General features: G+C 42.6%; 2 protein-coding genes across 6 annotated transcripts in view; one reads left to right on the forward strand and one right to left on the reverse strand.

The window, feature by feature from the left end:
• Nucleotides 1–18,238, reverse strand: part of RCSD1 (RCSD domain containing 1) — a 368,022-nt gene that overhangs the window by 110,666 nt on the left and 239,118 nt on the right. The gene's annotated exons all lie outside the window — the stretch shown is intronic.
• CD247 (CD247 molecule) overlaps nucleotides 1–18,238 on the forward strand; it is a 79,966-nt gene that overhangs the window by 19,417 nt on the left and 42,311 nt on the right. The window contains exon 1 of one of the 5 annotated variants that reach the window (XM_032777417.2): nucleotides 15,505–15,590. The exons of the other annotated variants lie outside the window; for them this stretch is intronic. The gene's annotated coding sequence lies outside the window, so the exon portion shown is untranslated. Of the gene's footprint in view, nucleotides 1–15,504; nucleotides 15,591–18,238 lie in introns of those variants that run through there. 5 annotated transcript variants of the gene reach the window in all.

Below are 18,238 nucleotides of genomic sequence, written 5' to 3' on the forward strand. Positions count from 1 at the left end.
TGCTTTAACTAACTTCAACTAGTCCTCATCTGAACAGGTCTAAACAATAGGGGTTAAAATGCTGGTGGCTGGACCATGACACTGTTCTACCATTGCTAGAACCTGTGGAGAGCTGCACCATTCTTGCAACAATATGTGGGAGTTCTTCAGAGAAAACCTCTGTGTTGACTAGGCCCTACTGTGAAGATAGACAAAGAGAGAGGCCACATCTACATTGCAAAATCAACCATGTAGGGACACCCAGTTACAATGTGGCTAAAGCACAATTTGGTCTTGCAGCATAGACAGTACTGAACTGTGTCTTAACCATACCCCTGAACCATGCTATAGCCTTTCACTTCAGCTGGGCTGTCACATGATTTGGGAACATGGCTTGGCACCATCTACACTGCAAGAATGAACTGTGTTCTAGTGCAGGATTTAGAAACGGCCATCTTATAATCGGGTTTTCTTCTCCCCCTCACAGTGTGGTCGTGTGTTTCTATGATTCCATGCTTGACACTTAACATTACTTTGCATTTATCGAGTGTTTGTTTGTCTGGCTTCTCAAGAACTCAGTGCTTCGCAAGCACCAGACCCTTGCAGAGATCCAGAGAGTTTTGGGCCACTTCCAGCTTTTGAGGCCCCTAGCCATAATAAAAATAAAAAATGACAACACGTGAAAACAAAATAAGGAACCAAAAAAAGTGAGGCCTAATTTGAACAATTTTTTTTTATTTAACAAATGCTTTTCTAGTCTTTTTCTTTGCAAATGCACTAATTATTGAGGGAAAAATCTAGATTTTGTGCAATGTCACAGTTGATGTTAAGCATGGCAAGCCCATTCAGACCCTGTTGTCCCATAGTTGAATGGTGATAGTTCTTTACCTGCTTCAACACGTTGAAGATGCGTTCACCTGAAGCCACTGATGCCGGCAAACTGACAAAAATATGCAGTGCAATTGTGGTATTAGGAAAAATTAACAAGTGTCTAAAATTTAAGGGGAAAAGGAGGAACCACCACTGAAAGTAAAAGTAAAAAAAAGAAAAAGAGTAGTCATTAAGGGAGCAGAACTAAGGGAGGACTTAGGTGTTTGAAGAGGAGAGTGATCAACTGTATTGAAAGCTGCAGAAAGATCAAGGAGAACCATCACGACACCTTGGCAAGGAAAGGGGCCTTTGGAAACCTTGGAGATAGGGGATCCAAGGCAGTGTTAAAGGAGAGGAAGTTGGGGCAGGGTTGTAAGTGATCTATTTACAGTGCTTGGAGGTGAAAGGAGATGAGATGCTAGTTAAATCTACATGTTGGGTTGATGGGGAGGGTGGGCAATAGAATGAGCATCTATTGAGATTAAGAGGGAATACAGTAGTAAGACAGATAAATAGCTGGAAAGGGAATGTGTCCAAATGACACCTGGAGGGGTTTGGAGGTAGGAAGTAAATGAGACACGTCAGTCAGATACCATGGTAAAGCAGGAAGAGGGATTCTGGGAGGGGAAAGTCCTATCTGATGTCAGATACAAGGCTCTAATGAACACTAATAACCAGGGACTAAATGCTGCTTTGTCATGGGAAAGCCAAAGTTGGATGGGAAACTAAGACCCTGAAGCCTCAAGGTCTCTGTCAAACCATCCTGTCAAGGGCAATTGGGAGTTGGCCTCTGTTTCGGAGTTCTGGCCATGTAATACCACCCCTGGGGATTAGCATTATTGGGAAATACCATAGAACGTGGGGGGTTCATAGAGAGTTGGAAGAAGCCCAACCATTCCCCTGGCAGAACTGCTCCCTCACCAAATGTGCTGCTGAGGCCCTGCTGGTCACCCTCAACTTCCTCGCCCTCCATCGGAGGCTGACCGTATGCAGTCAGAGTTGATGTGCAGAAACACTAAGCATAAACATAACCTTTGGGCAAAATATTCAGGGCCAACCTATCCCTGCCACACTAAAGGAGCTGCTACAGGTCTGGGTGTCACATCTGTATCAAATTAGAGACCATATCAGTATTAATGCTAGGGTAACAAATGCTGACCAGGCCTGTTACCAATCTCCAACAAGGAGCAGGAAGGTGGTGGGTGTCTGAGTTAGTCAAAGAGTTGGAATGTGTGTGACATACCAGGACACAATCCAGACTAGTGGGAGGCTGTCACCCCTGCCCTGAAACCTTGGGTGCCTTGTTGTGGTAGCTCCCACATGGGTCACTCACAAACAGCTAAACTGCATGCAAGCCACACCCTGAAGGTGTGTAACTGCAACCTGCCAACTACACCCTGGCTCCTGCCAGCCTGGGTTATACCACAGGGTGACCCCAACATAGGCCCAGTTCTGCAATTTCCCACAGAAATGTGTGTTTTGCATTGCCCAGTCCTCTGCTAGACAGTACAAATATATTAAGTCTGTTATTTCTTTAAGGGTATAATATGCCAGTGTATTATCTTAAATGGAGTTATCCAGACACTTCAACTTAAACACACTGGATAAGATAAAACAGTCAAACATGTTTACTAAGTACAAAGAGATTTTAAGTGAGCACACGTAATGAGACATAAGTCAGAAATAAATATAAAACACTTACTAGTATCTACTTAAACTATTTTAGTTGCAAAGCAAACTTCTCACCATATGCTCCAGCAGACTACTGACCTCTCTCCCACCGCAGAGTTCAATGTCTGTTTTCTTTTGTCCTCAAAAGGTGCAGAGAATGAGGTGGTCAGGAAGAGAGAGAGAGAGAGGGATGCCTGTGCCTCCTTTTTATAGTTTCAGTCCCTCTCTTGAAAAAATATTTCCAGCTGAGACCCAGGAGACAGTCTATGTGGAAGGATATTCCCTGATGGGCTTTTTTCCCCCATTTATTTGCCCTTTCTTTGTTTTCCTTTCCTGCTTGATGACTCTGTATACTGCTTAAATGAAAATTAAGGCAAGCACATAGTCCTTTGTTTAGGACAGACCTGTTTGCCAACTTCTGCTTGGGCAGGGCTGTGGGGTTTGGAACATGTGTTAACATCATACGGGGGAATCTTATAAATTAACATACAATGCTGACACATTTTTGTCAGGACAATACTGACCAGCAAATTGCGTTTTCATATGATACCTTACAAGGCATACTTTGTACAAAGATTACAATAGGGTGTGCATACAGGGGTGTATTCTTTCACAATATGTCATGAAATTTAAGTGAATAGTAGGATTTTTTTCAAGGTGTTGAAAAGGACTATAGAGCAATAGGAGGCATCTCATTATCATCATCTGAATTTCTTCCAGATTGGGAGAGGCTGAAATCAAATATCTTAAATGTGTTACTTAAGAATTGTTTGGCTAAATTAACGGTAGGAACTGGGGAGGTTTCCAAGTGTGTGCTGGTCGGTGTTGAAAATGAAAGCATGGTGAAGCCTCAACCTTTAAAATCATATAGTGGAAACCCTGAATTTATACATGAGGTTAAGGGTTGTCCCATTAATTCTCTTGGTCTAGCAGCTGGAGAACTGAATTGGGAGAACTAGTCTCTATTCCCAACTGCGCCACTGATCTGGGCAAGTAACTTCATTTCTTTGTGTCTGTTTCCCCCGCCACCTTTGTCACATGGTAAGTAGCCCCGTTGATTTTACATAGCCTAAAATTAGATGGATGTATTAAGACTTTGCAGGATCGGAGCCTATTTAAGCAAGTGACAAAGGGCGGCCGGGGAAACGGGCACAGAGAAATGAAATGGCTTGGCCAGGGCCGTACACCAGGTCAGCTCAGCAGATGCATAAGTCTTTGCAGGTGCAGCACTATAAATTTTTAGGGATAGGGGCTGTCTTATTATGCGTGTACACGAGTTCTAGAACAATGTACCCTGATCTCTGATGGGGCCTCTGGGTGCTATTTAATAACACTACCAATAATCACAACATAAAATTGTCATTCCATGGGAGCAACACACACCTAACAAAGGTCAAAACTTGTCCCTAAGGTAAGGAAGGAGGTTGAAGCCTGGAGTACAAGGTGAAGGGAAGATAAATGGCCAAATACAGTGACAAAAGCCAGGAGCCAGCCTACGGCAAACTATACTCAATACGTCTGGAAGGTGTCCTTTCTTTTCCGAGGGTGTTGTTTTCATTTTCTTGCTAAAATAACTCGCGCTATCTGCCTCTTCCTCTGGTGACTCTCCTTTGGTACAGAGAAGGGGGTTTCACCAATGAGGAGGCTGACCCCTTTGTTTTCAGTCTCTTGTTATGCACAGCTTCTGAAATATGCAAGTGTCTGGTTGCTTTCCCCACAACTCAGCGGAAAACTTTAGTGCCACCAATCTCTGTGACAGAACACTGGTGACAAACTGCCTTGTCATTTCAATCAAAGCCACCCGCACTTGTCATCTGATTTATCCAGGGTTAAACCGTTTATTATGCGCCAGCTCAGGCTGCTCAGGGTAGCTGTTTTTCTTAATCTTGTGTCATAAGTGTTGGGTGGAGGTCGGAATGAAAACATCTGCTGGTTGAAGTGACAGCTTCATTCTGACAACCAGGGATTCTGTTAAAAGCAAAAACAAATGGGGATAAAAATGCAGTGCATGCAACTCCGCAGGGTGGTGCCTTCTACAGAATTAAGGTTATTTAAAAGAAACTCTACCACAGTTCTTGTCTCCTCCACCTTAGTGCTCTCCTCATCTCCATCTCCTACCTGAAACTCCAGGTTGCCTTTTGTGTGCATCTGTGTAGGTGCACTAAGAGACTTTATGCTTCAAATCCCTCTTCAAAATTCACCACTTTCCACCAGTTTCTACCCACTGATTTTTTTGCTCTAGCACTACCTTCTTAACATAAATGCAAAAGGAAAAGACAAAGCAGAACCAAATGGTGTAATCTGTCAGCCATTGTTAACAATGATCATCCAAATGCATTTATCTTTCCTTTGTCTCGTCATCTCTTCTGCTTTGTCATTTCTCATTGTTTTAACGCTCTGCTTTCCTCTTGCTTCTAGTGCTCTGACAACTGGAACTTGGGAAACCTCAGTTCAATTCTATTCTTCACTCTGCCGCCACCTGCTTTGTGTCCTTGGGCAAATCACTTCGCCCCTCACTATTTTGGTTTCCCCACCTGTAAAAAGATACTTCTGTTGCTGTGCCTGGTTTGGATCACAGCTGAGAGTGCCAAATTCAGGGCAGACTGTAGGAAACAGGGCAGACACACCCCAAAACAAAAGTGAGCTCCTGTATCACTATACTAGTTAACAAGGAGCTAAAATAGAGGCTGGCTATCACCACCCACACAACTGGACTTTTGTGATGTAAGGTTATTAAAACTAAAAGCACCCCACTTATAAGGTTTTCCAGTTCCAGAGAACCAGCCAAACATCCCAGGTCAATACACAGTTCAGATCTTACCCAAAAAATCATGTTGATGGCTAATTCCTTTAGTAAACTAAACTAAAGAGTTATTAATTGATTTAAGGAATCCTATACATTACAATTGATTTCAGAGTCTGTAGGTCAGGATACAGCAGTGATGGTAATTCTGCTAGCTTTCAATAAGTCTCTCTGGATCATCCAAGAATTGGGTGAAGATTGGGGATCATCAGTCCTTTGCTCAAAGCTTTCCTTTGTTAGAAATCAAAGTCCAGAGATGAGGAGCAGGAATGAAGACCATGAATTATGTCTACAATTTATACCTCTTATTCCAGGTGCATAGAAAATTACTGGCACAAACATGGAGTCATTGGTCACGTGCGTTGCTGAGTCATGAGGTATTCATTGGCTATGTGCTGCCAGAAGAGACCTTGGAAGGGGTCCCTGAAAGAGCTGATTGTCCTTAATGGGCCACCAAACAGGCAGGCTAGCCTTGATGTAAACCTGTCTTGGGGTGTTACCAAGAAAGGCAACAGGTTTCTGTTACTAAAACATAGCAAAGTTTCGTAACTTCATATACATTGACAGTTCATGCATATAACTAGGATAGTCCTACTTAGCAGACTATAACTTCTCCATTGATACCTTACATAATCTATTTTGTACAAGATTTATCACAAATGTGCAACAGGGGTGCTACATCAGTGATGACACATTAGTGTAAACATTGTCACTTTTCTTTAATACAGTGTCACAACTTCGTTTTGTGAGGTACTTGGACAACTGTGGCTGAAAAGAGCTAAGTGAGAAAAGTCAGGCATGTGGATGGTACCGTATACATCATGAAAAGAGGAGCCATGGCCATGTCAATTCAGAGTTATTGCTTCAGAGGAGGAGTGATAGAAGAAAATAAATTGTTTAGATGCTTATTTTTAAAAATAAGCATCAACTTTTTTTGCATAGTATTTTTCATGCAAGAGTATCACAAAACACAGTACAGATTCAATAACAAAGTTACAGAATGAAATAATGGAATTAATAGGCGTACAGAATTACATAGTACAGCTGTACATGGCATAGCTGCAGAGTACCAGAGGGAGAAGGGAACTATTTAAATAGATCTGTTTTTCCAAAACAAACTGCTGCAATTCAGTTACTCAGAATAAATACCTTCACAGCAGGCTCTTTGACTGGATAAAGTGTACTCCAGGTGAAGATTTAGACTTTTATAATTGTGTTTTATACAGAAAATCACTTTTGTGGGGGAAATACTGCTCACTAACTTGTTTCCACTGGACTTCTAACCTTCCAGGGACCCAGCATTTAAAAAAACAACAAACAAACCTGCTACAAAAAGTTTCCTTATTTCCATTTTCAAATACACTGGTCAAAGGGCTGTGATCTGTAAGAGAACAGGTTTGAGGTTTAATACCTCAGGACCCTGCATGCTAGCAATGGGAGTTCAAGCTATATATAGATTAGTGGTTCCCAAACTTGTTCCACTGCTTGTGCAGGGAAAGCCCCTGGTGGGCCAGGCTGGTTTGTGTACCTGCCATGTCCGCAGGTTCGGCTGATCACGGCTCCCAGTGGCCACAGTTCGCTGCTCCAGGCCAATGGGAGCCGCTGGAAGCAGTGCGGGTGATCGGCCGAACCTGCAGATGCAGCAGGTAAACAAACCAGCCCGGCCCGCCAGGGGCTTTGCCTGCACAAGTGGCAGAACAAGTTTGGGAACCACTGATACAGACCATTGTAAAAGCTGCCCATTGGAATATACAGCACTTGCTCTTCTGCTGGTGTAGGTCCTTGTGATACTGTTTCTCAAAACCATGGCTTCATTCTATATAGAAAAGCTATTTTAGGGTAACTTTTTGAGACTTCAGCAGCTGTATCGTATCAAAGATGCCTGTCTTTATAGATAGGGATGTAGGAAACAGTCACATAATTTTTAAAAGCTTTGTAAAATAGTTTCTCTGTAACATATATGCTGTGTACAGAAGACATGTTGCTGTGTGGGGGATACAAAAGTTTGTGACAATCACTTGAGAGTAGCTGCCCAGCTCACTTTTGGCTTCACCCACCCCAAATCTTTACACCACATCGCATGTACTCTCTCTGTATCGATTATGCACAGGTGTTACTGTGAGTAGATGTGCATGTAGGACCCGCAAATTGTGGAGGAGAGGGACAAAGCCAGACTGTGAAGAGTCTTGGCTCCATCCAGGGGCCCAGCAACAAAGAGGCTCCAGAGTAGCATGGACCATGGAGACTGATTTGTGCTTTCATCCCTAGATGTGGGTCCACCATGGCAGGTTTGAGCCCTATCAATGAGACGGTGTGAAAAAAATTCTGACTCTGTTCCATGGCTCAGTAGGGGATTCAGTCTTCAGGGCTGTCAGTGCAGATCCCTTCACCAGCACTGATTTTTTCCCACTGAAAAAATAGAAAAAGAGGGTGAGGCGGAAAACAAATGGGTGAGCTTGGAGTGTCTTCCTCTCTCCTTCCTGCGAAGAAAAGGGGGAAGCAGCTGTGACTGGAAAATAGCAAAGATTACATGGTATTTACAGGGAAACGGAGAAGTTCCTAAGTTACTGTGGGTGCTGCCAGACAAATACTAAGCAGTTTGTAAGGTACTAGCATTTGAAACTCTTGGCCTGATCCTGTGAGGTGCTGAGCACCTGCAGCTCCCACCGAGATCCATAGGAAGAGTAGAAGATAGCAGCTCTCAAAAGCAGGCTCTCCAAGATCAGAGACAGTGCTTTGGTCATTCATGTTCCATTTTCAGCTTGATGGAATTTGTTTTTATCTGACAAAGGGAAACTGAAGAGCTTTTCTGTGGGGGATGGGGAGGGAGAGAGATGAAAAATGTGAGAGGGAGAGAAAGGAAGAAAGATCATGAATAAGGTTGGAAGGAGAAATTTATGCTGTAAAAGGTTAAACTATTTGCGGAGGCAGCCAAGATGAGAACAAAAGGGAAAGCATCTGTGAGTGGATCAGAGGATAAAAAGCAAAGTATTAGATTAAGGGGGAGAACTGAAGACATGATGCCCTGGTAACTTACCTTTATGTCGTCCCCTTTGTGTTAAAAATGATCTGTGAAAGCCAAGCTGTGATTCAGGGATAAATGCAAATCAAATATCACTTTTAATCATGACCTCTGAGGCAATGGTAGAATTGCTCTTCCCAAATCTTTGCTGCCAGCAATGAGGGTCGGCACAAAATCCCACTGAAAGCTTTGAAATCCTCTAGTGTTTAGCAAATATTGTTAGTACTGGCTTAATTTCTCAAGGCTTGGGAGTCTGTTCAACTATGCTTATCCAGCCCTAATCTGGACTATCCAGGTTTATGGTGGACGTGCACCAGGCCTGTGCATTCTCTTCTCTAACACATCCCATCTTCAAACGCCCCAGCCATCCTTAGGTTAATCTTCAATAGTTTTCACTTATTTGACCATGACTGGATCTCGGAGTGGGGGTGGCTTAGTGGCCCACACCCAAATTGAGCTGGAGTGTCTCCTCGTGGGAAGCCTTTTCAGCCAATCCCTTGGATGGCAGTTCTTCCTCACCTACTTGTTTTTAAAAGCCTTCATAAGGGGGTCGGGAAAGGCTTCCCCTACCACCCTTCTTCTCACTTTTCCTGGGGAAGCCAGGCTCTGGAACTTGCCCAGAGGCCAATCAATCCTTCCCCCCCACCCTTAAAAAAAAAAAAGCAGCTCTTTGGGGCTTCCCTGCAACTTATACCCCAGACTGTATTGTGCAGTTGTAAATCAGTTATCTTATGAAATTGCCTTCCCCCTCCCCACAGGAACTGCTAACATCATGGAGGGAGATTAAGAGAGGGCTTTCAGTCAAATTTCTCTGAACTTCAAAAAAGTTTTGGCCCAGTTCTAGGAGAAGCTGAAGAATCACTGTTGTGGGGCTTACTTTTTTTTTATTTTAATTGAACCAGTTCATTTGTCCATACTATTGTAGTGTCTCACGTCTGTGGCTGCATTTAATTCAGTGATGAGGCATTCAGATCAAGGCATGTCATCTGACATGTCAGAACCCTCCTTCAAATGTCTTGAATGTGTTCCCTAGTTGTGGGATGTATTGTACTTTTGTTTTGTCCTTTTTACACCGAGGGAATGAATAGCAAAAGTGCTTAATCTTAATGCAACGTTTTGGCTGGAGCGCCAACTCAAAGCTATGTCTTCCCCGAGAGCAACTATAATCAAACATATTGCACATTCATTTACTTCTAATGTTTTTTTAATTAAACTAAGGTGCATTTTATATGATCTTAATTAAGAATGAAATATCTATAACACAGCTACTGGAAGCATTCAGAAATATCATGGGTACATATAGGGTCTGAGCCTGCTCCTGGAGCTTGCCTTTGGCTTCATTGGGAGCAAGACTAGGCCCTCAGAGAATTCATGAAGAGTGATGACAGCTATGGTGTTATAGCATTGTGCACTGTGAGCTCAGAAGGTGTATTGGTAGCTTTCTGGAGAACTGTACTGAGATATTGTTTTTGACAGAAAGCTGCTGATGCAGTTTCCCTGCTCGCTTGGAGGGCCAAAGGATCCTAGGGATGTGGATAGCAAATTACATATAGTTATACAGACTAGAATCTCCCTAAAAGGTTCTCTGCATCAGTGTTGCCAGCTCACATGATTTTTTATCATGGTATTTGTGGCATTTCACATTTTACTTATAGCCCCAGCTCCTGGAGACTATTTATCTACCCGAGAATTTCAGCTTATTTATTTATTTTAAAGCTTTCATCATTGCAGAGGAAAGACTGAAAACATGACCTAGGACTAGAAGCCTATTTTTTTTATTTTTTTTTTAAATCATGATCTCTCATTGTTTGCAGTGTTGTGTTATTCATAGGATATTAGAGAGAGAAGGTAGATGAGGTAATATCTTTTATTCGTCCATCTTCTGTTGGTGAGAGAGACAAGCTTTTGAGCCACACAGAGTTCTTCCTCAGGTTGTATGTTTCCCAGAGCTGAAGAAGAGCTCTTTGTAAAGCTTGTGTCTTTCGCCCCCAACAGAAATTTGTCCAATAAAAGATATTACCTCACCCAGCTTGTCTCTCCAAGATCTCATTACTAACACTGAAGTTCAAAAGTAATACTTTGGCTATGATCTGCTTTGGCTCATATCCCAAACTTCTGGGCACAATTAATGTGGTCTGCTAAGCAGCATTCATATTCCAGCTTACCCCTCCAAACACTCACTGCAGTTTTGTGGTGTGTGTGAGGTGATTCCAGTTTGTCTAAATGGCTGAGAGTTCCTTTGGCATGTATTGGATGTTTTATTAATTAATGATTATTCCTTCATGTATTCTCTGCTCTCACCTTAATACATGCTGCTCTAAAACTTCAAAAGATCATTCTAGTGTCTGGGCAGCTGTGCTGACTAATAGGAAACCTGGTGTTTGCGGTGGCGCAGGGTATACTGGCTAACAGACTGAAATGAAGGAAAGCCTTGGTGACTGCAGATGTTCAGTCAACGACTTGAGTTTTCATAGCATCAGCAAGTTCTGCACAGACCTCCACAATGGAACATATGTAGCTACATCACTGAGATTAAAAACAAATAGGAAAAAACCCCCACGTATGGCCAGAAACACAATGACTTCTGCGAACCATTGTACGTGTATGTGATGCTGGCTCCCGGGGGTCTGTTACTGCTTTTTATTGTAAATTGTAGCAGCGTGCCGCTGAGTCGGCCCTTGCCAAGCAGTGTAAGCCACAGGCTGCTGCCCGTAAAGGTCAGAGCTCAGCAATGTGCCAAGCCTGAACTCTGACAGGATGCCTTGATATATCATTTGTTAAATAGTGACAGTGTACTCAGGACTGTATAAGATGCAAAGGTGAAGGCAGTCCCTGCCCCAAAGAAAGTAACCTGCTAACTAAAGTGGAGTGATTTTTTTTTTTTTTTTTTTTTTTATCGGTGATTTTTAAATAACTGAATCTACTTCAGTTTAGACTTTGTAAAACTAATCTGAAAATTGTGCTATTGCAACTCTAGATTAAAATTTATAATGAAGTGATTTATAAATGCTGTTTTTGTTTTAAATGGCATTACAGTTAGGTAATCTTTTATTTGAATCTTACAAAACTGCTATAGGCAACACTGTCCCTCGCCCACCAAAATATTGAAAATTTAAGACTGAGTCTTCAAACACTTGCACAGGTATGTAAATTTATTCTCACACAGTCTCGTTGATTTCAGATATTCATGTGCTTAAAGCTAAATGTATGCATAAGAATTTGCAGCATCAGAGGCTAAAATTGTATTCTTATTCAACTTTAGTGTTCTAAAATCCTTTCAAAATAAAACTTCACTGTTTAAAAAAAGTAATTTAGATGTTCAATAAATTAAAGTTCACAATAAGTCTGTCTGTTCACACATGCCTAAAGTTATGCAATAAAACCCATATTAGGCACTTAGGGATGTGTGTTTTTTTCAAAAGCACCAAAAGTGATTTAGGAGCACAAATCCAAGTGACTTCAAACTGCAAATGCCTATGGAAGATTATAGCCTGGTCAAATCACTTCCACTTTCGTTACTTCTGGAAATTTGAATTTATTGGAAGGTGGTGATGGCAAATATTTGGTTATTAGTTTTTGAGTTTGTTGTGTTATTGCAACAAGAAAGCTATCTCTTTCAGCACAGATAAGCATTTCAAATGTGAAACTTCTTAGAGAAAATAGCTAGGACATCTGAAATTCTAACTGTTAAACTAATTACAGACACAAATACAAAACAAATCCTATTAGTGATTTAAAACTACAAAATGAAAAAGTGAAAACTAGCAAAATATAAATACAAATCAATTAAAAAAATTCATGTTTTAAATAAAATAAAGTGATTTCTATCAATCCTGCTGTTAATAACACTCAGGGCTTGTACACACTACCAGTTACCTCAGTATAACTTATATTGGTCGGGGTTGTGAATGAGCCAGCTCCATGAGTGACATAAGTTGCACCAACCTAAGCACTGGTGGACAGTGAAGCTCTCCTGGCCGACATAGTTACTGCCTCTTGTGGAGGTGGCTTTATTATGCCAATGGGAGAGCTCTCTCCTGTCAGCATATAGCATCTTCACCAGATGTGCTACAGCGGCAAAGCCGCTGTAGCACATCTAGTCTAGACTAGCCCACAGTCCTTATTTTCAAAGTGCTTTGCAGCTGACAATGAATTATTTCTGTCGTCTTCAAAGGCTGGAAAGCGCTGAGTGTTGTGAGGTTCCATGCAGATCTATTTAATGCAGCCTTCTCAAGATCATCCAGTTTTATTGCACCAAAGCGTACGCTGTTCTTGATGCTGTCCTTGTAGCACTTTCTGGGGCGGCCTTGATTCCAATGTCCTTGTGCTAATTCTCCATAGAAAATTTTTCTGTGGAGTCGATACTCAGGCATCCTAATGATGTGTCCAACCCAGCATTGTTGGGCTTTTATCAGCATGGCCTCGATACTTATGGCATTTGACTTTTGAAGAACCTTCAGGTTGGTAATTTTGTCCTGCTAGTGGATCTCTGTAATGGTGCACAGAGACTGCATATGGAAGGCCTCTAGCTGGAGATCAAACATTAGCTAACTATGCCTGATATGGTAAATTTAGTTATTTTTGTTTTCTTTGTGATGCAACTTTTAAATGTCTAAGGGTATGGTGTCTGCAGAGGTAGCGGCTATTTTGTGATTCAGTTAATGCATTAAATTAGAAGAGTGATACATTGCACTCTCCCAGAAAGACTTTTTAGTTTGTTTATTCTCTTATAGTCACCTTGATTGACAGATTCCCCAAGTTATCAGAACTGTCAATGTACAAATCATGAATTCTGGTTGATATTATGAAGCTGCTATTATGAAACTACAATATCATGGAATTCCTTGATGTGGAATCCACCATTTGCTGATGGAAGGGGAGGTTGTAGCACATTGCCGCCAGGCCACGGACTATGAAGAGGTGTTACCTTTAATGACGACTCGGACTGAACAATGTGTGTGCTGAGAAGGGTACCTGAGTAGGGGGGAAACCAGTTTGATTTAAGTTTCTCTGCAGTTGATTGGTGAAGTAAGAGTGGAAAATGGCCAACAACATCACAAAGACCCCAGGTGTTGGTAGGGAGACAAACTTGAGGGACTCGCAGAACAGGAGACACGGGAAGCCTTGGGCAAGAGGGAGGAAACATGGATAGTGGGGTGGGGGGTGTCTGGCTTTAACTGTGGGACTAATCAGGGTCAGAGAAGGCTAATCAATCTAGAGAAGCTCCTTGATTCTGAAGACAAGCCATGGGCTATAGGGGAAGGATCCTGGGCACCTCAGAGACTTGGCCCCAGCCCAAAGGTCTTGCCAGTGGTAAGGAACTTGAGATGTGGTAGTGTGTATAGGTGTGTTTTGTATAGATCTTGTGCTATTCAGTAAAGAGCAGTGCTGTTTGAAATCCCATGCTGAGTCTGTTTGTCTGGCTCTATTTGATTTCAACTATCACGTGCCCCTGAAGAGAAAAACTGTAAATCCAGGGCGCCCCTCTGGCTGGAGGTCTGGGAAAAGGTGTGCTTAAATTTAAAGGGCACTGAGGGGTCAAAACCAGTCCGAGGGGCTAAGCTGTTCAAGTGCAGGGTCTCAGCTCTTGGAAGAGGGTGCTAGAGAGGGTCTGCACGTCCAGAGCATGCCTAGAGACCACAGTGAGGGGTGGTGCCTGCATTTTGTTTGGATTTGAGGTTTTAAGAGTAGGACCCAATGAGGTAGGCCAGCAACTTGGGAAGCCTCCAGCCAGAGGGGGAACGCTACCAGGGCTGTGTGTGACAAAAGCATAGGGCTTCTGTGACTGCAGTGATCTGTCTTAACAAGTGCACAGAAGCTAAGAGCAACAGAAATAAACAGTTCGGAAGCTAATTGGGGATGAGGGAATAACGGCTGAGTTTAATAAGATCATAATTGAACTGAATATATTGGGGAAGAGGACCATAAACCTGGGCTTTTGCAAAATCCCACCTCAAACTCATCTGTAGGCTACTGAGTGATAACATGCTGCCAAAAGAAATGCAAGGTTAGGTTTGCACTGCAAGAACAACTTGCTGTCTCGACTCAGCTCTCATGATTTTGTCACAAGTCTCTCAGTACTGAGGTTTTTTATTTTTAAAACCCTGGCTCCTGGAGTCATTACCTGAGTTCCTGGAGACTACCTGAGAATCTGGAGTATCGTTTTCAAAAAAGTAAGTTTCTAGCCCTCATTCCTATGGGACAAAAAGCTTGAAAACATAAACCCTAAAGACTCGAGAAGACAGCAGGAAGCAAATGAAAAGAACCCTGTTTTTTTTTTTGTTTTTTTTTAAACCAACATGATTTTAAGCGGCCTGAGTCCAGTGTGTTTGAATACCTGGAGCAGACAATACTGGATGCCATTGTTTGTAACATCTCCTCCTCCAAATTAACCTTTCCATGGGTGTTGCACATTCCACCATGGGGTTCTGCAGCAAGCTGTGGGGTTAGTGACATATAGCTGGATTACCTCCAGCTGGTGACTGTGAGGAGCATAATAAAGGCTGCTTCTATCCTGTATATATCTCTGTCTGCAACAAAGTGGAGGTTGGTTAAACTCTGCCAACCGGATCTGGGTCAAAAAGCCTAGCTCGCCCAACCCCACCATTACTCCTAAGGCTTGTGGTTAGTGATCCATTGGCAGCTCGTGCAGTGCTGTGATAAGCAGTACGTCTTGGCAGCTCGTGTGTGCCCTAGGGACGCTTCCTGAATAGGAGGCAGAACTTGGTCACTGAATGAAATCTGGCCAAAGCAGAGCAGCAAATGGCATGTGAACATAATGGTTTAACTTTCTTCCATTCTCTTTCCATGCTTCCTTATTTCCCTCCTCTCACCTTTAAATACTGTAGGCTGAATAAAAAATGAATTTGCTGCTCTGCAGTAATTGCTGTGCCTTGGATTGGAAAAGAGGTGATCGTAAATGTCCAATTTTTAATAGAGACTTCTGTATCCCTTATCCTCCTTTTCATAAGCCCACCTGCCCTCTTTTCCCTTGCTGTTATCCTGTTCTTTATCACCCTCCCTGTAACTCCCTCTGACCCTCTTCTTCTAAGCAGTGAGACCAGTCTAAATGAGAATGACATGGCAGTAAAGCTGGGCTGTGTTGATGATTAGGTGCTTTCATGCTGGCAACAGGCACTCTTTTTTTCCAACCCAGCATAGAAGGGAGAACCTGGTAAGAGACCCTGCAGAGGAAATCACGTAGGAGGTCTGAGCACTGAACTAACAGCAAGAACAATTACAAAGGTGATGTGACTTTCTCTGTGCTGTGGCTTCAGTGTTCCTTCCTGCTGGGGTAAGGCAGGGGGTTCTCTCGATCAGAAAAGGAAAGCCAGGCTTCTTACTGAAATGGTCTCGTTGTCACACTGGTGTGGTGTGCGTGTGAGAGAGAGAGAGAGAGAGACAGTGGGCCAGATTCATGCCTGTTGAAGTCAGTGTTGTTACACTAATGCAGGGGTAGGCAACCTATGGCACGCGTGCCGAAGGTGGCACACGAGCTGATTTTCAGTGGCACTCACACTGTCCAGGTCCTGGCCACTGGTCATTTTAATTTAATTTTAAATGAAGCTTCTTAAACATTTTAAAAACCTTATTTACATTACATACAACAATAGTTTAGTTATATATTATAGACTTATAGAAAGAGACCTTCTAAAAACGTTAAAATGTATTACCGGCACAGGAAACATTAAATTAGAGTGAATAAATGAAGACTCAGCATACCACTTCTGCAAGGTTGCTGACCCCTGCACTAATGATTTGTTTGCCCCAGAGAGTTGCATTCTGTGCTGCTGAACATAGTGAAACTGGGAAGGAGAATTTGTGCAGGTTGGGGTGGGGGAAGAGGCGCGGGGAGAGTGAGGACTCCAGCTCTGTGGTCTTCAAGGAGAAAGTAGCAATGGCTGAACCATAAAGGCTTGGGGGGTTGGTTAGACTCTGAGAATCACCTAACAATCTTTCTGAATTCTACGGTTCTGAAAAATCTCTCCAGACTTCCTATTGGCACCATGATGACAATGGCATTTCTGCCTGTCTCTGCTGGTCCCAGAAGCAGGACACACAGAGGCAACATTAAAAATGGAAAGTAATGGGGAAGGGAGAAAATGAACTGAATATTTTTGAACTGCAGATGTTCAGTGAAAGCTTGATATAGCCTGACTTCATTCTAACTGGTTCTCCCATCTCTCAGGATAGATCATAGAATATCAGGGTTGGAAGGTCCTCAGGAGATCATCTAGTCCAACCCTCTGCTCAAAACAGGACAAATCCCCAAGTGGTTTTTTGTTACCCCAGTTCCCTAAATAGCCTTCTCAAGGATTGAACTCACAATCCTGGGTTTAGCAGACCAATACACAAACCACTGAGCTATCCCTCCCCCCAGTGAGGATGATGTAGTTTAGATTAAATAAGAACCCACTGAACTTTTGTCCAAAGTGAACTCTTTCTGAAGTTTGAAAAAGTTCACAGAACTTTTTGTTGTAATGCATTTTTACTTGCAAACTAACTCTAGAAGCCCTAAAATATTCTGAGAATAACTGGGAAATATAAGACACGTTTTGACTAAAATTGGGAAATACCAGAATTCTTGCAATAAAGTATGATCTCTCCTGACTATGCTATCAGGATATGAATCTGAACTTTCAGATGCTTATTCAAACAGTGTTTGAACTGTGGTGCATATAGCTATGTAACTGGAAAACGATGTTTTTCTATCCTGCATCTTTAAATTTCCAAGAGTCTGCAGCTTGGCAGAGGCAGTGGCTGTTGTGTCAGGCAGAGCTGATGCAGCATGTTACAAAGCACGCAAACAGTGCTCTCTTCTGCTCTCTGTCGTGGAAACTTTACTTGTTGTTTTCCCTAAATCTATAATAGAAGTCATTCTGACTGAAAACACGTGATTGCTCTTTAGATATGGAAAAAACATCGCATAAACTTTTGGAAGGTCCCTTATCGCTATTGTGTGTATGTAAGGAGAAAGATAGTCTCTGTACCAGTAATCCAACTGAACTGATGTGAAGTTGTATAGTTTCAATTCCCTTCTGGCTGCTTCATTTCTCCTCAGCTCTGGTATCCTGGCCAAATTCTCACAAAGGTAACTAACTATATTCTGCCTCCCTAAGTGAACCCAGCATCTTCAAATGATACAAAATTCTTCACTTCCTGTGCCAAACTGAACAGGCACCCAGTGCTGCCCAGTTTTGCTTTGTGTAGTTAGGCAGCTGTCGTATTCTACTCCAGAAATGGCTGTGTAACTCACTGTGTAAGTGTGGTTTTCTGTTTCTTGCTAAGAGCTGGACCACACTGAGGTTTGAGAGTTTTAGCTCAGGCTGGTGTGGAAGGGGCAGCAGATGCTGCTTCTGGAGTTGCAGAGGAGCCAGATGTGCCACCAGAATTCCAGGTCCAGCTGCCAGCCCCTCTGTGAAACGTACCGTGCTCTGTGATCCCCTTTGGCAGTACAGACTCCTAGAAATGTAGGGGTAGAAGGAACCTCCAGGTCATCTAGCCCATTCCATGCTGAGGCAGGATTAAGAATAGCAGCTCTGTGACCATATTTATTTTAGTCAGGAGACTGTGCTCTTTCTCCTCTCCCCCAGAGAGTGAGAAGCCATAGATCAGAAGTTACTGCTGCTTCTTGCAGCATTAACTTCCATGGGGGGGAATCTGTCAGATATTACATGGTTTTCCTGGGGACATATGCTGCACCCAGACAACTCACTTTGAATTCCACAAAGCCCCAAATGCACAGGAGGATGTCAATGACTGAGCTGCAAGAAAAACCATGTGAATTTGGCCATGCGTTAGTGGAACTCTTGGTTATATTATCTCCGATTTTAAAAAAGGACTGAAGAACTAAAAACCACCCAAATAACATTTGGGCCTAAATAAAGGCCCAT

Source organism: Chelonoidis abingdonii, chromosome 1 (genome assembly GCF_003597395.2).
Source record: "Chelonoidis abingdonii isolate Lonesome George chromosome 1, CheloAbing_2.0, whole genome shotgun sequence".
In the NCBI taxonomy this organism is placed as follows: Eukaryota; Metazoa; Chordata; order Testudines; family Testudinidae; genus Chelonoidis; species Chelonoidis abingdonii.